Source organism: Pleurodeles waltl, chromosome 10 (assembly GCF_031143425.1).
Source record: "Pleurodeles waltl isolate 20211129_DDA chromosome 10, aPleWal1.hap1.20221129, whole genome shotgun sequence".
Classification (NCBI taxonomy): domain Eukaryota; kingdom Metazoa; phylum Chordata; class Amphibia; order Caudata; family Salamandridae; genus Pleurodeles; species Pleurodeles waltl.
The window spans coordinates 738854355-738882267 of NC_090449.1; positions in this window are offsets into that span (position 1 = coordinate 738854355).

Genomic DNA, 27913 nt, shown 5'->3' on the forward strand with positions numbered 1-27913 from the left:
AAAATAGAGTTTGTCAGCAACTAGAGAGTGGATACACAAGAATTGTCACACCATCTGTTCTCTGCCTTTCAAGAGCACCACAAAGATTTATTTGGTAATCTAGCAGACCTAGCAACACAAAAGGATGATGGACGGAGTGCTGACAATGTAAACACTCACCCCCAGTCACAGATCTGGGTTTAATCCATCGTTCTTTTGCTCACCATGCCACCCCAGTTTGGACCCAGCCATATGCAAATCAATCTTGACCCTGTTCCTCATGGGAACAGTCCAGCCCGAACTGCCAGGCCAGGTCTTCCCTTGACCGGAAACAAGCATCCTGGGACCGGTTTCGGGGTTTTTAAGTGCACTGTAGTAACACATGGCAGGGAAAAGTATCTTTGACATGTTGGAAAAGCCTTATTTTATGTATCCATAATTCGCACCTAAAGAGTGCCTTGAAAGCCCATGCTGATGAGTGTTAATATTTAATAATAAGTAACACTACAAATTGAGGTTCATATGTCCTCACATAAATACAACCTAAAAACTATATACAATTTGTAGGGTGTTAGACTTCTTTTCCATGAACTTGTGTTAATATGATTGAAAGATTTTTGTTTGCCATCACCTACTCAAGAATCAATTCAGAGCTATTGGTCACTTAATTTTCAAAATCTGGTCTAATGGTCAAATTAGATTTTGTTACTTTTAGTAGAAAAGTAACTTTATAAAAATGCATTTTGTGCTACTTTGGCCAGAGCTGGCTTCAACTTAGTTTTGCCACTCATGGCACCTCTAATACCTGAATATAAATCCATATCGCGGAGAAATAATCACCTATGTTGAGAAGACAATGGCCTGCCTCTTAGCCTAGGAAGAATAAGGTTGCGTTAACTGTTAGCCACGTAGCCTGGGTTAGCTATCTGCAAGTACACTGGAACACACTGCAGAACAAAAGGCATCCTTGACACATCTTTACAGTTTGAGATGCCCTAGAGGGCTTTTCCTAATCTTCATTTTTCTATAGGACCCCTCAAGAAAGCTAGCCTCCTGTAATATTGGAAAAGAGAACCAGTCTGGCCCCCTTCAGATAGGAGGAGACCCCATCAAAATTGAGCAGTAGATGAGGAGCTGAACTGAGACCTGCCAAGGGGCAGAAGAGTTCTGAGATTTTGAAAAAATAACTCTATGTTAAGTTTACTTCAAGACAAAGCGGAAGTGCTGCAAAAGGAGGTAGACAAATGAAAAGAAAAGTAGCCAGGATTTTGTATGTACAAATTTGCACCCCACTTCCACTAAACATTCCAGAAACTTGGTAAGAATCACCTGGAGAAGAAGCTCTGCTTTTCAAGGGTCAGTTTGTTAGACCTTGTTTGCCTGCTTTAGGGACACAAAAAGCAGAGGGACTCCTGACTCCAAAAGGGCCCTGCTGATCACAGAGCAATGGACCCTGCAGGATACAAGGCTGGAAAGAGACGTACTAAATGGTTGAAAAGAAAAACCTTTCCAAACTTTTGGAGAAAAGTGGAACTTAGTCACTTTCTTAACATCTGGAGGACTGTAACAAGGTGTTGGGACTTGCCTACGGTAGTCGCACCCAAGGAAGGCATGGAAACCAGAGTTGTCCTGCTAGGAGTTTGTTAGCTGTGCTGAAAACAGGTACAGCTGGACTTTGCAGTAAAGACATCTGGCCTCATAGCATTCTTCCCAACTACAGCTCCCAGAGTTGCCCCTTGAAGTATTTTGAGAACCAAAAATGTGTTTGAACTGTGAAGTGCCTTTGGATGCTATCAAATCCAGTTCTGGAGCTCTCTGAACTTTTTGTGCAAAAAACAATATTTTCAGTGGAAGCTCAACAATCTTATGAGTGAATTATAGAGACCCTTATTGATCTCAACCTTGGATCCTGCCCACCTGAAGAATTCTGGCTTACATTTCAGACTTAGGGCCTGATTATGAGTTTGGCGGTCCGAGTACTGATGCTAAGAGACTGCCACCACCGCCAGGATCTTAGATCCTAATGGGTTGGCTGCAGTCAGAGTCATGGTCAGCCACTGCAGTGCTGAGTTCGGCACCGCCGTACTGGTCATGACTCCACTTTCTGCAAGTCTTTTCATGGTGGGGTACCTGTCATGAACAAGCTGGCGGAAAGCCAGCCCTGGGGGCCACAAGGGTGCCTCTGCACTGCCCACGACCATGTTGTGGGCAGTGCAGGGGCCACCTGCCCGCACCCTCTGAATGTGCACTGTCTGCTTAGCAGACAGTGCACATTCTGAGGGTGCTGGTGTGCAACGGCATAGGCCTCGGCTCCCTAAGGGAGCTGAGGCCAATGCTGCCACACTCTTTCCACTGGACTGGCTGGTGTAAACGTCATAATACAATGTTTCCACTGGTCAGCCTGGCGGAAATACCATAATGCGATGGGGAGTGAGGCTATCGGCTTGGTTTGGCGGTCCCAGAGTTGGACCGCCAAACTCATAATCAGCTCCTAAGTTCAAAGGTAAAATCTTTGACCAGGGCTACCCACTTGGTGTTTCCTACCTCTGCTCTGTCATGGGGAGTCTGAAATCATATCTAGAGTCAGGTTAACCACAATCTGTTGTTTTTCAATGGCACTTTACTTTTTCAAGGCTTTATTTTTCTTAAAACTTTCAAAATTTAAATCTCTGGTTCCACTTATCCGATTTTGATGATCTTGGTGAACTTTGGTGCAATTAAATATTTCTCAATTTATTCTCAATTGATTTGAAGATTGTGTTCTTTGTTATACAAATAGTTGGTTTTGCTTGAACGTAATATGCATTTCTATGGGCGACTGCTTGCTGCTTGTGCAATAGATACTAGGGCTCGAGCAGTGATTTTCTTCAAACTGTGTTTTGGCTTAGGCAAATTGTGTATAATCATTTCTTAGGGGTCATCCCCAAAGTAGTAAGCTAATTTGTGACAGCATTACTCTCTTTAATCCAGAATTTAGGGGATGTCATTAAGAACTTTCAGAGTTGCACTTTCCATGCAGTAGCCTTTTTAGAAACCTGATTGTTGTTCTACTAATAGGTAGTTTTCCCTTATATATGATGTTAGTTGGATGGAGACACATTTCTAGTTTGTAATTGGCATATATTTGGCTAGGACACCTGAAAACATATTTAATTTTGTTAGGGTTGGTGAGATTTTTTCCTGCTTTCAGACTGTTTGGAAATGTTTACTGTGATATTGTGCTGTCAATTTTAGTTCAGCATGTTGGCTTAAGTAGGTGTTAGCGTGCCCGGTCCTTAGTAAGTAAACTTAGAAGGGGACGCATATAGGTCGATGAACCTTTTGAATCGCATGGAGTATCCTAGTCATGCAGTGACCACTGAACCAATAATCAACATCAATAAACAAGATAAATGCTTATGGAACCACAATAGAAACCATACTAATCAGAAATACCTACTACTCATGAAAAGGGTTAACAAGTTGTATTCCCTATTGATTACAATTCTAATCATTTGTTAATTCAATCTTTATTAATCAATCTTTATTAATCCATCATTAGAAAAACATTTTCTCCAAGAAAACATATGCACCAATGCAAAACCATAAGCTATGAATATCAGCACTAAGAATGTAATTCAGCAACTTTATCTGTCAGTCATTTGTCACCGTCAACGTCACCCCTGACCGCCTACCTAACCAAGATTAGCATTAGCATGTGGATCTTCATGCGAAAACAATTTAGAGAAAACATTAATTTAGAAAAATTCTACCTAAGAGAGAAATCCCTATAAAACAGCGCAGTTGGACCCCAGAAGAAAAAAGCACAAAATTGTCATTTTCATAGCTACCTATCCAGGATGGATCAGAAACAATTCAGTCTTTGTCCCCAGGTCATCAAAGAGTCAGCTACAAATCAGGCTCACGGAGTATGAGCCCAATATCAGTACCTCGAACAGCATCTCCTGACGTCATCAATTTCTTCCCAGATTCGCCTAGATTCTGAAGTCTTAGCCCCTTGTCATGACTTTTATTAGGGTCTCCCAGTCCATCCCACTAATTGCTAATTGGTCAATTGGTCGAAAGATATGACTCTAACCTATAGTTTTTGTTTACCAAATCTTTGAGTTTGCATACGGCTTGAGTACCATAAAACTGACTGGTTCTTTATGCGATGAGGACATCAACCGGCTCTTCACGTAACAAAATTGTTGCATCTGTTTCTCCAGTCAGTGCCTCTATTGTGCAAGTTCTGAGAAAGTACATTTCGCCTACACTACACATAATTGTATTAAATTATCTTCATCATCTCCTGTCTGTTGGTACATTGCAGAATGTTCTAGCTAAGCAGCCTGAACTCTGAGCAGTTCAAGGTCTCCTTCTCCAGTTACCAGGCCTTTGCAAAGCATTAGAATTCTCCATGTTCAGAGCGAGCAAGGCCCAGTGAAACCAGGCCCTTAGTTCGGCTAATTTAAAAATATGAATAAATATAAAACATAGGTTATAAGTTTCATTATGACATATTAGTACATTTTTCTCATATGTTTTTCATTATTTTGCATTTTTTAGTCCTTTTAGTACACATGGTGATCACTCCCCGAGGGCACATTTTTAATGCACACTTTATTTTCTACAAATAATTCCTTTGTTGCATCTTTTGCATTAGTAAACACACATATAAATCATTAATGATTTCTTAATTAACATTTCTGCTCCATCAGTCCCTCCTCTGATGACTAAAAATGTCATCACACCTTTCTTTAACAATACTTTATAATTCTGTCTCAGATGTATTTTGTCTTCTCCTTGAATTTTCTCTATAAATTTGTCTTCTAGGTGACTCTTCCCTCCTCTGATCATTCCTAGATTGTCTTAATTTTATCTTTTGCCATCATTTGCTTGTACCCCATAATCCTAATATGGAAACAATCACAATTAATATTCCCTGGACAACTTTCCACAATACCCCATTCCAAATTTGACTAAACCAACTACCCACAGAAGCAAATCCATTTCCAACCTTCTCCCAAACCCCGGTTCCTTGAATTAGTTAAATTAGTAAGTAATTCTCTTATCTCTTTATCATTCTCGAGTATAAACAAGCAACAATGCCTAGCATTAATCATTTTACAGACTCCGCCGTCTTTCGCAAAAATTATGGGGGTCATTCTGACCCTGGCGGCCGGTGGCCGTCAGGGCCACCGACCACGGGAGCACCGCCAACAGGCTGGCGGTGCTCCAACGAGCATTCTGACCGCGGCGGTTCAGCCGCGGTCAGAAGCGGAAAGTCAGCGGTCTCCCGCCGACTTTCCGCTGCTCGTTTGAATCCTCCATGGCTGCGGAGCGCGCTCCGCAGCCATGAGGATTCTGACCCCCCCTACCGCCATCCTGTTCATGGCGGGAAAGCCGCCATGAACAGGATGGCGGTAGGGGGGGGTCGCGGGGCCCCTGGGGGCCCCTGCCGTGCCCATGCCAATGGCATGGGCACCGCAGGGGCCCCCGTAAGAGGGCCCCGCAAGGTATTTCAGTGTCTGCCTTGCAGACACTGAAATACGCGACGGGTGCTACTGCACCCGTCGCACCTTCCCACTCCGCCGGCTCGATTACGAGCCGGCATCCTCGTGGGAAGGGAGTTTTTCCTTGGGCTGGCGGGCGGTCTTTTGGAGACCGCCCGCCAGCCCAGGGAAAAACTCATAATACCCTCCGCGGTCTTCTGACCGCGGAGCGGTATTATGGGGGCGGAATTCTGGCGGGCGGCCTCCGCCGCCCGCCAGAATTAGAATCAGCCCCTATGTCTAAACCAAGCCTATTTTGAAGCGTCATAGCTCTATTCGCAGCCAATTCAGTATTTAACAGGAGTATTGCCTCTGTAAAGTTTCTCAGCATGTCATCCACAATAGTAGACAACTTTTGTATCTTGATTGTATTCAAAATAACTCCTACAGAAGGAATTACTGCACCAAAAATATCCCTCACAATTGCAGAATAGGTTTCCCTCCTCTGTCGCTCATGATGTAATTCATTCACTTTTGGTATTTTCTTCAGATCATCTATCTGATAATTCTTAGGGAAAACTATCCCTAAAAAGCATTTCCCATGGTTATATGTTGGAACAACGGGTGCTTCAAGTACCCGTGGCTCAACAAAGAGGTCGTAACAACGACCTCGTTCTAACCACTAATGCCTTTACCATGAATGCGTTTACAACGATTTTACCGTTGTAAACGCATTCCCGGTAAAGGCATTAGCGGCCAGCATGCACAGTTCCAGCATGCTTATCCCCTAGCCCCACACCCCATAAATTACCGCGACCCCCCATCCCCACAACTACCCCAACCCCCACCCCCAAAATTACCAGAACCCCAACCCCCTCCCCTAAAACCTAAACCACTCCAAACCCCAACCTACCCCTTAAACCTAAACCCTGAGCCCCTCTCCCCCTAAACCCTAATCACCCCCAGCCCCCACCCAGAAAACTAAAAATACCCCGAGTCCCCGCCCCCACCCCTCAAACCTAAACATCCCAACCCACCCCTTAAACCTAAACCCTGACCCCCCTCCCCCAAACCCTAATCACCCCAGCCCCACCCCAAAACCTAAAAATACCTGAGTCCCCACCCCCACCCCTAAAACCTAAACACCCCAACCCTCCAACCCAACGCTTAAACCTACACCCTGCCGCCCTAAACCCTAATCACCCCGAGCCCCCCACACTGCCACGCCCCCAAAAAGCAGCCCCAGTCCCAGCCCAACTTACTTCCTCCTTCACCGCGTCGACTCCGACTCCCTTCTTCTGTGCCTTAACCATGCATGTACGTTGTTCAGACATGCATGGTTAAGCTACCAAAACCAAGAAGTCGTGGAAAATGAAAGTGTTGTTTCGCTTTCATTTTTCACAACTTTGTGGTTTCGGAGTCTTTGTTCCAGGTGTTTCCCTGTCCAATACCATTCTCTAGGAAGATGGTAATAAGCATTAAGTCCCCATATATAGTAAATCCCAGGAATCACAGGGTCCTGACCATTCAGCATAAAAGTCAATTTACTCTGGAACAGAAACACATGCCTACATTCACTCATTCCCACAAATAAGGTATCAGAGCGTGATTTTGGCCTATACATTCAAGGCTTCCCTACATGTAATGTATCTAAAGCTAATATCCCTTGTGTTTTAATAGCAGTGTAAGCAGTGTAAGCATCATCATTCTTATAAGTCCTTTTCTCTAATCCTTTCTCTAACTTTTCCGTCAATGCTTTCCTTCTGTCATCGGTATGCCCTATAAAGCTCTTTTCTAATGGAGTTAACAAGCAAGTTAGGTTTTTACGATGTGCATAAGCAGTTCCAAATGTTAGTGTTGGTTCAAAGAATCCCCCAACTAACACTATATCATGCTCCTTAGCTACTTTACTCAAATATCTAATAATAGGTACAAAAGAAAACACTACATCGTGGTTGGAATAAAAATATTGAATATACTCTTGATTATAGAATCTGGTTAGTAGCAAACTACAAGTTATACCATATGTCAATGGCAAGCTATGGTACGTAACCCCTTCTTCCACAAAGGAATGAATTTGCGTACACACAAGACAATTCCTCGCATCCATAGTCTCCACAGACTCACTCAACAACCGATAGAACACGTTGGAAGAAAGCTCTCCTTGTGCATTAGTATAGTCATGCAAATATTTTTCAGCTAGCTTAAACCTCTCTAAAGCTGTTAGTGTAGTGGTTTCAGGAACAGAAGCAATAGTAGCCTCTTTCATTTCATGAACAGACATACCCACAATCATTATTATGAACATTATTCCACACATAATTGCCATTCCCACATTCAAATACCTACAATATCTAATATTTCTAACGCGATTATTTAATTCAGCCATGATCTGTAAAGAATCAGAAAGTAGAAATAGCTCTTAGTTAAAGTGCAACAGGAAAAATCAAAAATGAAGAAAAGGAAAAATATTTATTCCTCACAGATTGGTTTCACACACAGGAACCCTTTTTCTCCTTTATCAAAATCGGTTAGCAGATTGTCACATCCGAGTTTTCAAATGTCACATCAGGTTATCAATGTCTTTTCTGGGTTTATTGCAACAGTTTCTTTTTAGCTTTTTCGTCAGATTAGTTCAACAACTCAGTCTATTGATTCCCTTCAGGTTGCATCAAAGTACTGATGAAGAACTTCTCTGTCAAAGCAAAAGGACATGAACTCGTTTTGCCATTCACTTGTTGCTGCATATGCCCACTCAGGACCTGCGTATCTTTGACTTGCTACTCTCTTTCTTTTCAACCTTCGTACTCCACCTAGTTCTCCTTTACTTAATTTGTCTTTTCTTGTAGCATCCACTTCTTCCTCTATTGGTTCATTTATGACCAATTCTTTTTTCTTTCCAATTTGTGATTCAGGCCAAATGTCTCCTTTCCTTGTTCCTTCTGTCAATATTATTTTCAGGATTGGACTTTTTCTTTCTCTATGGTGTTTTCTCTTGATGGGCCTGCAACGGGTTCAGGAGGAGTCGGACCACTTTGGCTTTGATCCGTCTCAACTCTTTCCCCCTCTTGATCTGGCACTTGCTCTGTTTGTGCTTCAGCACCATCTGCTTCTGGGAGAACTCTTCCTGTGCTCGGTTCTCCTGCTGCATCTGTTGAGTTAGGCTTTCGTTCACCCTCCTGTATTTCTGCACTTTTGTCTCTCCCTGGGGTGATTGAGCCGTCTTCCACCAGCTCTGAGTCAATTTCAGGTTTGACTTGTTCCGGTTCTGGCTCAGGTATAACTACCTGTTTTGCTATTGCTGGTGCTCTCAACAACACTTCTTCATGCTCTTGCAGACTCACCACTCTCTTTGTGTGGCTCACATGTATCCAATTCGGCAAACCTGCACATTTCACAGCTGTCATATTTGTCAGCACCACCTGCTACAGACCTTTCCAACGCGGCTCTAAACAAGCCTTTCGAACATGCTTTTTGATGACGACCCAATCTCCAGCTCTCAGATTGTGACCTGGGTCATGGATGGGTGGCAGGGTAACAGCCTGCACCTGCTGAGAGGAAGATCAAACCACATCAGCCAGACCTTTGCAGCAGTCCAACACCATATCATCTGTAATATTGACAAGAGCATTAGCTGGAATTGCTGGCAACTTCATTGCTCTGCCCATGAGAATCTCATGGGGTGACAATCCTGTCTTTCTGTCAGGGATATTTCGCATTGACATCAGTACAAAAGGTAATGCATCTGGCCATTTCAGATTTGTTGCGGCACACATTTTGGCAATTCTTGATTTCAATGTACTTTTCATTTGCTCCACTAGTTCTGATGCTTCTGGACGGTAACTGCAACACAATTTCTGCTCAATATTCAATGCTGCACATAAGAGTTTAATCACTTCATGTAGAAGTGTGTTCCCCTATCTGATTCTAAAGAGATCGGAAATCCGAACTGTGGTATTAACTCTCTAAGCAACAGTTTTGCTACTGTGAGGCTGTCATTCCTTTGTGTCGGGTGTGCTTCAATCGAATGGCTGAACACACACACAATCACCAACACGTACTTCAATCTACCACATGCAGGCATTTCAATGAAATCTAACTGCATTCTGCTGAATGGTCCTCCTGCTTTCCCAATGTGGCTCAAATTCACCATTGTCCCTTTACCCACGTTTAGTTGCTGACAGATTATACATTGATGACATACTGCCTCTGCTGCTTGTCTGAATTTTGGATTAAACCAATCAACTTTAACCCCTTCGCTGACAGGTCTTTTCCCCCTCCTGTCCAGAGCCTTTTTTTGGCTATTTGGGGCAGTTTGCGCTTAGGCCCTCATAACTTTTTGTCCACATAAGCTAGCCAAGCCAAATTTGCGTCCTTTTTTTCTAACATCCTAGGGATTCTAGAGGTACCCAGACTTTTTGGGTTCCCCTGAAGGAGGCCACGAAATTAGCCAAAATACAATGAAAATGTCATTTTTTTTCAAAAAAATTTGAAAAAGTGGCTGCAGTCGAAGGCTTGTGGTTTTTTCCCTGAAAATGGCATCAACAAAGGGTTTGCGGTGCTAAAATCACCAGCTTCCCAGATTTCAGGAACAGGCAGACTTGAATCAGAAAACCCAATTTTTCAACACAAATTTGGCATTTTACTGGGACATACCCCATTTTTATGACTGTTTTGTGATTTCAGCCTCCTTCCAGTCAGTGACAGAAATGGGCGTGAAACCAATGCTGGATCCCAGAAACCTAAACATTTCTGAAAACTAGACAACATTCTGAATTCAGCAAGGGGTCATTTCTGTACCCTACAAAGGTTTCCTACAGAAAATAACAACTGAAAAAGAAAAATATTGAAATTGAGGTAACAAAACAGCAATTTCTCTCTACGTTTTACTCTGTAACTTTTTCCTGCAATGTCAGATTTTTGAAAGCAATATACTGTTACGTCTGCCAGACTCTTCTGGTTGCGGGGATATATAGGGCTTGTAGGTTCATCAAGAACCCTAGGTACCCAGAGCCAATAAATGAGCTGCACCCTGCAGTGCGTTTTCATTCTATACCGGGTATACAGCAATTAATATGCTGAAATATAAAGAGTGAAAATAGCTATCAGGAAAACCTTTGTATTTCCAAAATGGGCACAAGATAAGGTTTTGAGGAGCAGTGGTTATTTGCACATCTCTGAATTCTGGGGTGACCATACTAGCATGTGAATTACAGGGCATTTCTCAAATAGATGTCTTTTTTACACACTTTTTTAAATTTGGAAGGAAAAAATGTAGAGAAAGACAGGGGGCAATAACACTTGTTTTGCTATTCTATGTTCCCCCAAGTCTCCCGATAAAAATGATACCTCACTTGTGTGGGTAGGCCTGGCGCCCGTGACAGGAAATGCCCCAAAACGCAAACCTCAAAATTTGGCTAAAAAAACACGTTTTCCTCACATTTTGGTGACAGAAAGTTCTGGAATCTGAGAGGAGCCACAAATTTCCTTCCACCCAGCGTTCCCCCAAGTCTCCCAATAAAAATGATACCTCACTTGTGTGGGTAGGCCTAGCGCCCGTGACAGGAAATGCCCCAAAATGCAACGTGGACACATCATATTTTTTTTTAAAGAAAACAGAGTTGTTTTTTGCAAAGTGCCTACCTGTAGATTTTGGCCTCTAGCTCTGCCGGCACCTAGGGAAACCTACCAAATCTGTGCATTTTTGAAAACTAGAGACCTAGGGGAATCCACGATTGGGTGAGTTGTGGGGCTCTGACCAGGTTCTGTTACCAGAATCCTTTGCAAACCTCAGAATTTGGCTAAAAAAACACATTTGCCTCACATTTCGGTGACAGAAAGTTCTGGAATCTGACAGGAGCCACAAAGTTCCTTCCACCCAGTGTTCCCGCAAGTCTCCCAATAAAAATGATACCTCACTGGTGTGGGTAGGCCTAGCGCCCGTGACAGGAAATGCCCCAAAACGCAACGTGGACACATCACATTTTTTTAAAGAAAACAGAGGTGTTTTTTGCAAAGTGCCTACCTGTAGATTTTGGCCTCTAGCTCAGCCGGCACCTAGGGAAACCTACCAAACCTGTGCATTTCTAAAAACTAGAGACCTAGGGGAATCCAAGGTGGTGTGACTTGTGGGACTCTAACCAGGTTCTGTTACCCAGAATCCTTTCCAAACCTCAAAATTTGGCTAAAAAAACACGTTTTCCTCACATTTTGGTGACAGAAAGTTCTGGAATCTGAGAGGAGCCACAAATTTCCTTCCACCCAGTGTTCCCCCAAGTCTCCCGATAAAAATGATACCACACTTGTGTGGGTAGGCCTAGCGCCCGTAACAGGAAATGCCCCAAAACGCAACGTGGACACATCACATTTTTTTAAAGAAAACAGAGGTGTTTTTTGCAAAGGGCCTACCTGTAGATTTTGGCCTCTAGCACAGCCAGCACCTAGGGAAACCTACCAAACCTGTGCATTTTTGGAAAGTAGAGATCTAGGGGAATCCAAGATGGGGTGACTTGTGGGGCTCTGACCAGGTTCTGTTACCCAGAATCCTTTGCAAACCTCAAAATTTGGCTAAAAAAACAAGTTTTCCACATATTTAGGTGAGAGAAAGTTCTGGAATCTGAGAGGAGCCTCACATTTCCTTCCACCCAGCGTTCCCCCAAATCTCTCGATAAAAATTATACCTCACTTGTGTGGGTAGGCCTAGCGCCCGCGACAGGAAATGCCCCAAAACGCAACGTGGACACATCACATTTTTTGAAAGAAAAAAGAGTTGTTTTTTGCAAAGTGCCTACCTGTAGATTTTGGCCTCTAGCTCAGCCGGCACCTAGGGAAACCTACCAAACCTGTACATTTCTGAAAACCAGAGACCTAGGGGAATCCAAGATGGGGTGACTTGTGGGGCTCTGACCAGGTTCTGTTACCCAGAATCGTTTGCAAACCTCAAAATTTGGCTAAAAAAACACGTTTTCCTCACATTTTGGTGACAGAAAGTTCTGGACTCTGAGAGGAGCCACAAATTGCCTTCCACCCAGCGTTCCCTCAAGTCTCCCGATAAAAATTATACCTCACTTGTGTGGGTAGGCCTAGCGCCCGCAACAGGAAATGCCCCAAAACACAATGTGGACACATCACAATTTTTGACAGAAAACAGAGGTGTTTTTTGCAAAAGTGCCTACCTGTAGATTTTGGCCTCTAGCTCAGCCGACACCTAGGGAAACCTACCAAACCTTTGCATTCTTGAAAACTAGAGACCTAGGGGAATCCAAGATGGGGTGACTTGTGGGGCTCTGACCAGGTTCTGTTACCCAGAATCCTTTGCAAACCTCAAAATTTGGCTAAAAAAACACATTTTCCTCATATTTCGGTGACAGAAAGTTCTGGAATCTGAGAGGAGCCACAAATTTCCATCCACCCAGCGTTCCCCCAAGTCTCCCGATAAAAATGATACCTCACTTGTGTGGGTAGGCCCAGCGCCCGCAACAGGAAATGCCCCAAAACGCAACATGGACACATCACATTTTTTTAAAGAAAACAGAGGTGTTTTTTGCAAAGTGCCTACCTGTAGATTTTGGCTTATAGCTCAGCCGGCACTTAGGGAAACCTACCAAACCTGTGCCTTTATGAAAACTAAAGACCTAGGGGAATCCAAGATGGGGTGACTTGTGGGGCCCTGACCAGGTTCTGTTACCCAGAATCCTTTGCAAACCTCACAATTTGGCTACAAAAAACACGTTTTCCTCACATTTTGGTGACAGAAAGTTCTGGAATCAGAGAGGAGCCACAAATTTCCTTCCACCCAGCGTTCCCCCAAGTCTCCCGATAAAAATGATACCTCACTTGTGTGGGTAGGCCAGGTGCCCGCAAAAGAATAAGGCCAAAAACTTGTAGAGAGATAGAGGGGATAGCACAGCGAGTTGATAAGGACATATTCTTCTTTTATACATCTTTAGGCTGACTCTGCTTTGGGGACCCACACAAGTGAGGTGTCATTTTACTTGGGAGACTGAGGGGAACGCTGGGGAGTAGAAATTATGTGCAGGAGCGGTGATCGTACAAACGAAAGTCAGGAAAATTAGCTTTTTTAAGCAAATTTTGAGGTTTGCAGAGGAGTCTGGGTAAGAAAATGTTGGGTATCCACGCAAGCCACATCTCCCTGCACTCCTTGGGGTGTCTAGTTTCAAAACATGTCTGGGTTTGGTAGGTTACCCTAGATGAAGGCCGCACCCAGGACCAAAAACATAGGTGGCCCCTCCCCCCCAAACAAAGGTAGTTTTGTAATATGTCATTTTGATATGTCCACATACGTCTGTGATGTGCCAAACACAAAAATTGTGAAAAGAAACGCACTTAGGTTATGTGAAAAAGACCCCTCACCCACCAACCAAGTTGGTGGCATGCTTCATCATCGGGGTCCCACCTGAGACACCCAGCGTGTCTAAAGTGTGCTGCGACGCCTGATTACAGCGGAGCAGGTTTTGTCATTTGTACCACACATACTGGTTGGATTTGGCACAAGGGTGAGTGATGGTTCAGTAGATCAAATTTTATTAACAAAAGTGAAATGCACTGGTAATAACTGAAAGGCCACGGCAAGGCACCAACCGCTTTCCAGTCCATTCACACACCTTTCATACATGACATGCACAAGACCATTCACGCCGCCAGCCACGGGCCCAGCACCTTACAACACTCGCATCGACAGACAGCGCCAGTCAAGGGCCCATCACTTTCATACGCCCACATGCCTGATACAGCAATCACACCAGCTGATGAGTGTGTGGACTGGCGTTTGGCTGGCACCGCTAGCCAAGCGCCACCCCAAGCACACCGCCAGCCAAGCGCCACCCCATGCACACCGCCAGCCAAGCGCCACCCTACGCACACCGCCAGCCAAGCGCCACCCCACCCACACCACCAGCCAAGAGCCACCCCACCCACACCGCCAGCCAAGCGCCACCCCAAGCACACCGCCAGCCAAGCGCCACCCCACCCACACCGCCAGCCAAGCGCCACCCCACCCACACCGCCAGCCAAGTGCCACCCCAAGCACACCGCCATCCAAGCGCCACCCCACCCACACCGCCAGCCAAGCGCCACCCCACCCATACCGCCAGCCAAGCGCCACCCCAAGCACACCGCCAGCCAAGCGCCACCCCACGTACACCGCCATCACTTTTTTTTGTTTATAAACAACAAAGAAACCACTAACTAATTATAAAATAAGTACAAAACTACAAACACAAAAGCTCTAACTAAATACATGAGAGTGATGCCAACTGTGAAACTCAACATATGAAAATATAAAACAGACAGTTTACGCTCACGGTATTTCCCAAAAGTTTTTCCTTGTGTGGTAACTTCTAAAACAGCTGGGCACACACAGCCCAGGCTTTGAAGGACATTCGGGCAGTACATCCGGCTCTCCCTCCGGATTAATCTCCGGGCACATACTCTACATTTCTTTGTGGGCAAGTCTTTTTTGGGAGTGGGAGGAATGTGATCTGGAAAGTGCCGATCTTTCAATCTAGCCACATCCTCCACCATTTCTACTCTATGAACTCTTGCCTGTTCCACCACAATAAGGCTTTCTATCACTGACTCCTGAAATGTAACAAATGTCATCCTTGACTCAGGTGAACAATCCTCGAATACAATAAAAGCATTAAAAGTTGCCAAATGAAATAAATGTAGGGCCAACTTTTTATACCACATGTAAGACTTACGAAGAGCAGTGTAAGGTTCCAACCTCGGATCTACTCTATCAACACCACCCATGTGCCTATTGTAGTCCAAAATGCACGCAGGTTTGCGCACTTCCGCAACCTGACCCCAAACAGTCACAGGGGAAGTACTCTCATCATGGATAATAGACAGCATGTACACATCCCTCCTGTCTAAAAATTTCAGAGCTAGCAGCTCATTATTCCACAAGGCACTGCACTGTCCCCTCTCAAGTTTTTTACAGACAAGCTCCCTTGGATAGCCTTTCCAGTTAGAACGGATTGTGCCACAAGCAACAGTGTCCACTCTAAACAACTCCTTGAACAACTGCACTCCAGTGTAGAAATTATCTACGTACAAATGGTGACCTTTGTTAAACAGTCGTCTACCAAGTTCGCACACAATTTTTTCACTAACTCTAAAAGTGGGCGGACAACCAGGAGGGTCAATACTGGAATCCCTACCAGTGTAGACCCAGAAATTATACACATATCCTGTACTGCTTTCTGACAGCATATACAATTTAATCCCATACCGTGCCCTCTTACTAGGAATGTACTGCTTAAAAACTAAACGCCACTTGAAAAGGACCAAAGACTCGTCCACACTTATCTCTTTGCCTGGAACATAGACCTCTGATAACCGATCTACAAAATGATCAAGGACAGGCCTAATCTTAAAAAGATGGTCACAATCAGGGTGATCTCGTGGCAAGGCTAAAGCATTGTCTACAAAATGCAGCATACGAAGAAGAAGCAAATATCGATTACGTGTCATAGTTGCAGGAAATATAGCCATTGCCATCAAGGGACTATTAAACCAATAAGCCAGTGACGGCTTCCTGATCAACCCCATCAAAAAAGTCAAACGTAAAACTTTTTCATCTCTTCCAGATATGTGGGAACCCACTGAGTAGCTCTAGACTGAGGCTTAAGTCTGGCAGCGTTGTCCCTCAAATAGTGCTCTGCATAAAAATTAGTCTGCTCCACAATCTCTTCCAAAAATACATCGTCCATAAACAAGGGAAAGAAATGGACAGGCAAAAAGTTTTCCGTATTGACTCTACACCCTGGGAGACCAGTAAATGCAGGTAACTGTGGCTGCTCCATGTTTGGGGCAATCCAGGTGTCAGGTCTTCTAATGGGAAACCCTTCAGCCCCAGGCTGCTGCACTCTTGGCACATCAATGTCCTCCTCTACAACAGGCCCTGAGAGTAGCTTCCTCATCAGAAGAATACTCTCGGACAGAAAACTGACTGCCAGAATCTCTCACTTCCTCCTCTGCCTCAGATGCAGAATCAGTCTCGTAATCATGGTCTGAAGACGACTCAAAGAGCATGCCAACAACCTGCTGAGTGGTCACTCTGCGGCTAGCCATGATCCTCACTAGCAACAAATGGATTGCCAACAACAACTAGCACTAAAATCAGTAATAAACAAAGTGTTGCTTTATCACAAAGAGTTATGTACTAAAAAACTATACCACTCACTTGCCTGAAAAAGCTACTTACCAAGCAACTACTCTGCACAGACACAGCAATCACCAATGATATCCCACTAAAAAGAAAAATGAAAAAAGCAAATTAGACATATGGCAACACAAATATCATTGTGCTCAAATCTAAGGACAATTTCACACACAATACTGCATTTAGTACACCACCTACAAACATGTCATTCATGCATGTCAACAATACTCCTTTGGAGTAAATTGCTTTCACTTACCTAAAACATGCAACTATGCAAACCGCAGGACAACTACTGCCAAAACCGCAAGGATCCACAGCAAAGGAAGCAAAAGCTTTGAACTAGAACAAAAAGAAGAAATACATTGTTATAATCACAAATACAAATACTTCGCCAGTTGACAAACACCCCACCACCAAGAACTTAGAAATTGTCCCTGGTACCTAAGTGGATTCTGCCCCCCTTGGGGGCAGATGGGCGTAAACATTTTTGGCTGATCTGCTCCCAAGGGGGACAGAAATGGGCAACAGCTCTGTGCCCCCTTTAGGGGGCGACCCTTCCCAAAGAGGGCACCCCCAGCACAAAACAAAAAAAGGGGAACAAAAAAATACAATCCCTGGTGTATTGGTGGTTTCTGCCCTCCTTAGGGGCAGGGTCCTACAAAAATAGGCCCATCTGCCCCCAAAGGGGGCAGAGATGGCCAATACGAACTTTCCCCACTTTGGGGGGGCGACCCTTGCCCAAGGGGTGCCCCCAAACACACACCACACACACCACACAATCCCTGGCGCCTAGTGTGCTTCGACCCCCCTGGGGGCCAGATCGTCCAAAAACATGGCTGATCTGCCCTCGGGGGGCTGAGACAGAAAAAAAATATCCCCCAGGGGAGCGACCCTTGCCCAAGGGGTCGCCCCCAAATTAAAACATATAAAAGTAAATCCCTGGTGTCTAGTGGGTTTCGCCCCCCCCCCCCGTGGGCAGATCAGCCGAAAAATCAGCTGATCTGCCCCCGGGGGGGGCAAATACTAAATAAAATAGCCCCCCAGGGGAGCGACCCTTGCCCAAGGGGTCGCGCCCAAAAAGTAATAAAACAAAAAATCCCTGGTGTCTAGTGGAGATTCCTGGCCCGTGATCGACAGGCACAGGGGGAAAGGAAAAACCCTTTTCTTTCCCCCCATGTCTGTTTTCCCCCCAAAACCCCGAAAAAGGGAAGGACTTACCAAAGGAAGTCCTCTTCCCTCGACGCGCTGGAAGCAAATAGCTTCCAGCGCGTCCTGGCAATACTTGATGACGTCGGCCCGCTGTGTCCATGCTGACGTCATCAGATTGCCGGGGGGGGGTTGGGAGTGGAAGGGGAAGGGCTTCCCCTTCCATCCCTGCCTTGGGGGGGTGGGTGGGGTGCACATGGGGGAGCACTAGCACTCCCCCCAGTTCCCGGGTGTAGGACGAGGTGACCTCGTCCAAGGCACCCTAGGGGTTAAACAGCCTGCCCATGGCATCTCTTCCAATATGTGCTTGGCCATGATAATAACGGACATCTGAGTCAACAAACTGTTTGGCAGCACCATCTGACCCTCCTCAGAGACCCAAATCTCATCTGGTCTTTGAACGCATTTAAACTTCACCCAAAGCCTTTTCTCTTCCTTGTCTGCGTTTTCCTGCAATGTTTTCAATTCTTCTAGTGTATCAATTACTTTCAAAGCAAATCTTGCACAATTATTTTCTTCTTCAGGCATTAGTTCCCACTTGTCTTTAAACGATATACAGTTCAATGCGCAAAACCTTGCAACTTGATCCACATATCCATTTCCCAGTGAAATGTAATCCTGTGTCTCTTGATGTGCACTACATTTCACCACAGCAATTTCTTCAGGTAACTGTATTGCATACAACAACTCTTTGATTCTGTCTCCATTTCTCACTGGAGTTCTAGTAGAGGTAATAAAACCTCGCTGCAAACCCAACTGGCTAAAATTATGAACAATTACAAATCTGTAGTGACTATCAGTATAGATTGTAACTCTAAGTTTTGCAGAGACATAGCAAGCTGCAGCAAGAGATACTAGTTATGCCACTTGTGCAGAGTATACACCTGGAAGCCATGAAGCTTCTAATGTGCCTGTAATTGTGCACACAGCATATCCTGCTCTCAGTGTGCCTGTTCCATCTCTGAGACACGAACCATCAACAAAGACAATTTGGTCATTTTCTTCCAAACTTGTGTCTCTAATATCAGGCCTCGGTCTTGTACACAACTCCGTCACCTCAAGACAATCATGTTCAATATCTTCTTCCTTTTCAATTTCAGCAGCATCACTTGGAAGCAAAGTCGCTGGATTTAACATTGTATATCTTTTCAATGGTACATTTGGAGCACCCAATATGCTCGTCTCATACCTTGCCAATCTTGCACCCGTCAAATATTGTGTTTTCGTCCGTGTCAGTAAAATCTCAACAGAGTGTGGTACCATTACCGTCAAAGGGTATCCCATGACAACCCCCTCGCATTGGGAAAGACTTTAACCAACTGAGGCTACTGCGCGCAGGCAACCTGGTAAAAATGTTGCAACCGAGTCCAAGGTAGCTAAAAAATAAGCTACTGGGCGATAAGCACCTCAATGGACCTGTGTCAAGACAGACAAAGAACAAGCAAAACAATGTGAAAGGCTTTGTGTAATCAGGCATACCCAACGCTGGAGCTCTGAACAAACTCTCTTTCAATTCAGTGAATGCTTTCATCTGATCTTCATCTAGGGTAATGTGATCTGTAACTTACTTATGTGTCAATTGGTGCAAGGATTTGGCAATTTCAGCAAAATTTGGAATCCACTGTCAACAGTACCCCACCATTTCCAGAAACACCCTGACATCTCTCTGTGAAGTCGGGGGACTTCTCTACAGAATCATAGTAATTTTCTCCCTGGAAATTCTCCTCTGTCCTTTCTCAATCTGGTGTTCCAGTTATTTTACAGATTTTTGGTAATACTGCAATTTCGCAGGTGAAACCTTATGTCCAAATTCTCCCAAATGGTTCAACAGGGCAATCGAGTCATGTTTACACTTGTCTCTTGTTCTAGATGCAATTAGCAAACCATCAATGTATTGCACTAGAGTCGATTGGTATGGCAATTCCAACGACTCCAGGTTCTTTTTCAAAATCTGATTAAACAGTGATGGTGACTCCGTATACCCTTGTGGAAGCCTGCACCAGCTCTAGACTCTGTCTAGGAATTTGATACTAAAAAGAAACTGACTATCCTCATGAAGTGGCACAGAAAAGATAGCTTGTGACAGATCTACCACTGTGAACCACTCTGCCCTGCAAGGAATCTGAAACAGTATCACTGCTGGATTGGGCACTACCGGCCAACATTTAACCACCTCCTCAAGTCTTGTACAACGCGCACTTTTCCACTTGGCTTTTTCAAACCCAGTATCGGTGAATTACATGGGCTGCTCAGCACTTCTTTCAAAACTTCTTGCTTTAAAAAGTCTCCAATTATTTGTGCCACTTTCATTAAAACATCTTGTGCCTTGTTCTACTGTGAAAGCTGTGGGAACACTGCATTGGGCTTCAGAGTGATTTTAATCGGCTCTACTCCCTTAATCAGACCTACTTCCTTCCCTGTCAAATCCCAGACCTCTTCCTTCACGGTCCCCTGCCAATATGCATGCAATTCTTTCACAGTAAACATTGGGGAAAACCTCAATCAACGGGTATTCTCCAGGGGCATTGTTAACCATCATCTCAGTCACCTGTTTTTCCTCATCATCACTATTTGTTTGGACCTCTATCCCTGTGTCTGAACAATTAATGGAACATTTTGTTTTACACAGTAAGTCTCTTCCCAATAGGGATACAGGACTTGAATCACACACTACAAATCTTTGCAATCCTTGATAATTTCCAATTTCGACCTGTACTGGTTCTTTGATTGGATTTGTCAACTGTCTATTCTCCACTCTCACAACTTGAACTGTTCTACCTGAAAGAGGTAAATTCGGGACTTCTATGCTTCTTACTGTAGAGCGTGTAGCTCCTGTATCAAACTTGAATGAGACCTTGTAACCCATCACTTTCCCCTTCACAAAAGGCCCTCTCTGATCTACTTCTAGGGAAGCGGCAAGCATACAAGCTCCTTCATCAGAACTGTCACTCATCCATTCTTCGTTTATTTCATCCTCACTGTAAAATGGAAATCATACACTGTGTTATTACTACTGTCTTGTCTCTGACCAGTGACCTGCTGAGAAAGCATCACCTGTTGCTGCTCCACAGGGGCTTGAGGTATCTGCATTTGCTGTCTAAGTACCATGGGGACCTGCTGCGGTACTGGTTGCAATTGGGTAAATTGTGCATGTGGCACCTGCATTTGCTGCACTGGTAAGAAATTCTGTCCTCGACTCTGAACATTAGGAATAAATCCTTTCTTTCTTGGGACTTTCACAGTTTGAAATGTACGGATGTCACCTTGCTGAACAACACTATCCTGTGCCATCAATAGACACTCCCGCTTTCAGTGTCCCACGTTTCAGCACAAATGACATGGTACCATTTTTTTCATCCCCTGCATGTCATTCTGAACAATCACAGTCCCTAAGTCCGGACTAAGCCTCATGTCCACTTCACATCCTCTACCTCTCACTTGGGGCTGGAACATAACAGCTCTCTGCTGCGGCGGCATAGGCGGTACTATAGCTCCATGCCCTCATGTTTGAACTGCTTTTATTTGCATCACCATCGCTTTCTTCTTCAACTTTTTCTGCTTCAATTCAATCTCATCACTACAGTATTTTGCATATTGCAACATCTCATCAATCGGCTTTGCTTGCCAGCAAATTAAATTACTCTTAATCATCTGCTCTACTTCTGGTCTCAAACCTTCGACAAACCTGAAAACAAAATATCTTTCAGCTCAATTCCTTCCTTACCACTGTACTCCTTGAATGCTTTCAACAATCTTTCATAGTAGGTATGTAGTGGTTCTTTAGACTCTTGGACCGTCCTATCAATCCGCTGCCAATCAATGTTTTTGGGGAAATCCGTGTCTTCAGGAACTCAATCACCTTATAATAATTTTTCATTACCTCAGATGAAGGTGCACCTGTTACTCTGTCCCTTTCTGGTTCCCTCGTCGGCCAGTCCACTGCTCTCTTGCACTCAACCCACAAGTCAGCTGGTACCACTATCTCCAATAGCGTGTTCAAGTCTTCCCACAGACATTTGGAAAGCTTCACAAATCTCTCTGTCTGTTGATACCACTCAACTGGCTTCTCCCTCAATTTTGGATAATCATTTGTAAATGACAATATATCACTCCTGTGCCATGGAACATGAACAAACTGCCCTCCTGGAATTTCTCCCATTGGAAGCATCTTAACTGATTCTCCCTTGTCGACACCTTCAGACCTTTCTTGTGAATCCCATTTTTGTTTATCTTTTTTCTTTATCCATTTACCTTCCCACTTTTCTAATGCTCCCCAGATCTGTGCACTCTGCAGCAATTCTCTCAAGTGTGCCTTCATTCCTCCTGATCTCATGTGTTCAAAATCTTTTGCCTCAAAATATAATCTGTAACTGAGTTTGAAATGCTTCGTTTTCTCAATCTCAATGTCATGTTTCTCTGTTATCTCTGCCAATTTCTGATGTATTTTACTCACTTCCCTTGTAATCTTTGGACACAAATACCTCAGCTCTTCTTCTGTGTAAGATTCTAATCTGTTCACAACCATTGTCCCCTCAACTAACTCCATTGCTTCTATATTCAGCCTTACACAATTTATCTGATCTTCACCCTCAGATGCATTTTGAGGAGTGTTTAGACTATCTAACCACTGACTCAATTGCTGAGCTGACAATCCCTGTAGTGAAATGTTACTTGTATTTGGCACTGGTATCTGTTGCATCACTGCACCTGAAGCTTGCGGCGTCATACGTTTCAGGCTCTGACTTGCATTTGGGCCATTTGCTGCATCAGGAAGCGCTACAAGTGGACTAGGATCCATTAAAGGTCTACATCCATTACAAATCTGTCCTGCAGAAGGCATCATCTGCACAGGGTCACTCACTCCCCTTCTCACAGGGATCTGTGACATTTCGTCCTGCTCTCCTGCGTTTGGTTTCTTTTGCGCAAATAAGGGTACCGCTAGACCAACAGTAATGGGTAGCGATATTGCATCTGGAGCTGCCCTAACACTCGCACCTTGTGAAAGTGTTACCCCCATTGCCTGATTCATGACTGGTGTGACATCTGACTGTGTTCCTGTCATTGGTGTAAATGTTGGCAAACCCTGCGCTTGAGCTGAAGGCAATAACATTGGTGTCGGATCTGTCTGAACTAGCACTGGCTTCGGAAGCACTTGCTCCCTTGGCACCATTATGTTCGAGACTGTCTCAAGAACCGGTACATCTGGATAAATTCTCTGCACTGAAGGCAGATGCATCTGTGCCTGAACCACAGTAGCTGTCCCTGCATTAGGTGTACTCTGTGCCACTTCCGGTATCTGTCCTCCTTCTGCCTGTACTGCTCCCTCAGCCCCCTGTGCTGGTGCCGGAGCAGCTGCAGTAGTACTAGTGCCTGGACCCCTGCATAAGTCATTAAAGGTGGAGGTCGATCTCTCAACAGCTGCGTAATGAGATCCTCAACATCCGAATCAACATCATCAACATAAGATTTTCTCTTTTTCTTCTTTCCTGCACTTCCATCCTCTTTAGCACTATCTTCTTTCTCTGCCTCACCTTCCTCCGTAATAGCAGGAAATAACTTGACGTCCTGTTATGTCACTGCTCTCCATTTCTTCTGTTCCCAATCCCATCTGGCTTTGGCTAAAGATTTCTCTACTCGCTTTATCCTTTTTTTTAACCTTATCACTTGTTGCTGTCTGGCCACTAGCTCCCAAACCGCTAAAGCCTCAAACTGTGCTGGTCTTGGTAATGGCCTCATGTCATATAATGACATTCGCAATTGATCCAAAATTCTCAAATTAAATGTTCCATGCTCCGGAAACGCTAAAGACCCTTGGTTTTTTGTTAGTGTGCACCATTGTTTTAACCACAAACACGGTGCTACACCTCGCTTCTCCATCACAATATGAGCCAGAGAATTTTCCGGTGGGGTCGACTCCCCTTCTGTCGCTTTAATGTAAGTATCGCCCTTCATTGCACTCTTTAACACCTTGAAAAACTTCATTTTACTTGTTTTGTTTACTTCGATTCAATAATTAAATGACTTTTAATCCCAAGATTCCCTTCACCCGCTTACTCAATCAATTGCCTCTTGCGGTCGGCTGCCAATCTGCTTGCGACCTTTCTCACTTACCGACCTACCCCAGCGTGGCACACTCTGACATCACACTCAGTGGCTGAAGAAGTTTTGCGGCTCGTCCTCCTACTTCGATTCCCACAATAAGGCAAATTATTGCGAGCACCTTTAATCAAATAGTAACTAAAATAAACACGCTGGTTTACTACAGGAAGGGACACAATCGCTTCAGAGACCTTACGGATTTTCACTAATGGCCCTTTCACTCATGTAGCTAGTCCTCTTTCTCAATCTCCCACATTCACAAGCAAAATTCGACCTGCAAATTTTACTCTCAACTGATCAATGGGTCTGTCCTGGTGCACACAGAACTCACCAAATTTCAGTTTAAATTTCTTTTACTCGAATATCACACACACCGACTTGTTGACCACGCCCGATCAACCTACTAAAACAGACAGATTACAACATATAACCAAATGTCTCCTACACTTGTCAATATACTCCGGAGTCTTAGACCACGCAGGGTCCGTACATCACCAACAACCACGTAGATAATTTTTTAGCACAAAGTGCCACACACATATGAAGTTTGATGACTTCCCTACTCTCATACGTCGGAGTACACACGCCCCAACTAACCTCAACTGGAGTACGCAGACTTCCTTCTTACCTCACATACATCACAATTCACCTGCAGTTTGCTTAAGCCTGTGCAAGCGCAACCTACCACTTTCGCACTATCACAAAACATGCCAAGAACATACCCAGTGTTACTAGCAGGATCCAGTATCTGGGAAAGTCATTTCTGGGCTTAAGGGGACATAATTTTTCCTACAATTGCCATTTCAGAAAAACAAAATTCAAACTTCATAAAATATGAACAACTAATCCTAACTTAAACTATTACCATAACCAGTAATCACCACATAACTAGTCCTCCAAGGAAACTAACCTTACCAAAAACTTCTAGTGCGCCCAGTCCTTAGTAAGTAAACTTACAAGGGGACACGTATAGGTCGATGAACCTTTTGAATCGCACGGAGTATTCTAGTTATGCAGTGACCACTGAACCAATAATCAACATCAATAAACAAGACAAACACTTATGGAACCACAATAGAAACCATACTAATCAGAAATAACCACTACTCATGAAAAGGGTTAACAAGTTTTATTCCCTATTGATTACAATTCTAATAATTTGTTAATTCAATCTTTATTAATCAATCTTTATTAATCCATCATTAGAAAAACATTTTCTCCAAGAAAGCATATGCATCAATGTAAAGCCATAAACTATGAACATCAGCACTAAGAATGTAATTCAGCAAATTAATCCGTCAGTCATTTGTCACCGTCAACGTCAACCCTGACCGCCTACCTAACCAAGATTAGCATTAGCATGTGGGTCTTCATGCAAAAACAATTTAGAGAAAACATTAATTTAGAAAAAGTCTACCTAAGAGAGAAATCTCTATAAAACAGCGCAGATGGTACCTGGAAGAAAAGGCACTAAATTGTCAGTCACATTTTCATAGCTACCTCTCCAGGATGGATCAGCAACAAGTCAGTCTTTGTCCCCAGGTCATCAAAGAGTCAGCTACGGATCAGGCTCACAGAGTATGAGCCCATTATCAGCACCTCGAACAGCGTCTCCTGACGTCACCAATTTCTTCCCAGAGTTGCCTAGATTCTGAAGTCTTAGCCCCTTGTCATGACTTTTTATTAGGGTCTCCCAGTCAATCCCACTAATTGCTAATTGATCAATTGGTCAAAAGATATGACTCTAACCTATCGTTTTTGTTTACCAAATCTTTGAGTTTGCATACGACTCAAGTCCCATAAAACTGATTGGTTCTTTATGCAATGAGGAGAGCATCCAGCTCTTCAGTTAACAAAATTGTTGCATCTGTTTCTCCAGTAAGTGCCTCTATTGTTCAAGTCCTGGGAAAGTACATTTAGCCTACACTACACATAATTGTATCAAATTGTCTTCATCATCTCCTGTTCGTTGGTACATTGCAGAATGTTCTAGCTAAACCACCTGAACTCTGAGCTGTTCAAGGTCTCCTTCTCCAGTTACCAGTCCTTTGCGAAGCATTAGCATTCTCCATGTTCAGAGCGAGCAAGGCCCAGTGAAACCAGGCCCTTAGTCCGGCTAATTTAAGAATATGAATTAATATAAAACATAGGTTATACGTTTCATTATGACATATTAGTACTGTTTTCTCATATGTTTTTCATTATTTTACATCTTTTGGTCCTTTTAGTACACATCGTGATCACTCCCCGAGCGCACTTTATTTGCTACAATTAATTTCTTTATTTCATCTTTTCCATTAGTAAACAGACATATAAATCGTTAATGATTTCTTAATTAACATTTTGGCTCCATCAGAGGTGAAAGCGACCTTTGATATTTTGGCCTGGGTTGTTTCACTATTCTGTAGAGTTCTTCTGTTGTTGAAGAAAGGCTTTTCAATGTCTTCTTTGATTTTGGGAAGTGAGTCACTGGTGGTGAATTTCTCAGTATTATTTTGTCCCTGATAATAGCCATGTTCACTGTGAAAAACATGAGCAATTAGTTGTATTTTTTACATAAGAAGATACTGCAGTCTCTTTCAAGGGTGAGGAGGCTATTTTATGGATTAAGTTAATCAGAGATTTAGAAGGATGTGAAGAACTTGTTATGTGATCTTGGATATAATTTGCTGGGTATTGTAATTACAGAATTGTGTATTTTCCAGGCTGCTTTTAATTTGCATGTATTAATAAGAGATTTTATGCTTTGTCATTCCCTTTCTAAATGTCGCATTTTTCTTCTTGAAACTAGTGTGTTAAATAACCGTACATAACAAACCAGTGATCATGGAGAAATGTGCAACTCATTTGGGTAAATCCATTGCTCACGTGCAGGATGACTGGAATTATCAGCCACAGTGTATTTTGCATAGTTATGTGCTCCTACGCAAGTTGCGTATTAAAACTAAAATATGTTTGCAGCTCAAATGGTTTAAAAGCTGCTAAACATAGTTACACATGTGGTACAGCGCTGTCTTAAAGTACCAATTCCCCCCCTTTCATTGCTCATTGCTGTTTTCAGGTGTTACACTGGTACTAACAAGGTGAAAACTTTGTTCAGGGTGAATTAAAGTACCAAAATACCTCACTATGCTGCAAAATTTGCCTTTTCTTGCTGCACAATTTAGTCAACCCTGTTGCATAATTTAGTCCTTCATAATTTTAGTGGCCCTGTTCATGCTCACCTCACTTAGATATATTTTTACACATTTTACAGAAATCGCAATAGAAATGTTCAGTCTCCCATTAGCCATCTGTTGCGTAGTTCACTTTCAGAAGAAATTTCTAAAGTTAATTCGTGATGTCAGCATGAAATTAAGGGCGTTGAATAACGAGCCCTTGCAAGACTACATTTCCTGATTTGTGTCGGTTTTACAGTTTAGTCTAAATATTAACCTAGCAATTTGGTCATAAAAAGAATTTTTATGGAAAATAAATCACTTGAATGAAAAGATGTAAATGACATCTGCATACTTGCTATGAGAGTTTTTCGTAAATATTCAGTTATTACAGCAGAATATATGTATAACATTGCCACTTTTGCCAAAGTAGCTCCTGATTATGTCAGGCGGAGTGACATTGCTTACGAAATTCCACTCTGACTGATCATGAGGGGGCTGGTGTTATTGCACTTTATTTTCCCTGATGTGGGAGAATCGCACATGATTTCACCAGACAGTAATTTAGTCCACTAAAATCACAAAGCCTTGGCTGCAGTAACAGCTAAGGTTTGAACCAGGTTTATTTTTCCTCGCAGGGAAGAGCATTCAGTACTCCCTCCACCAGACTTTTTGGACTTTTTCTGCCCTTTCTCTCCCCTACTCACCACACTCATATCCCTCCAACCCCACCAGCACAGAGTTTCCCACATATCACTTACCACCTGCTCAGAACAGGTGGTGAATGTATGTGTTAAACTCCAGGGACT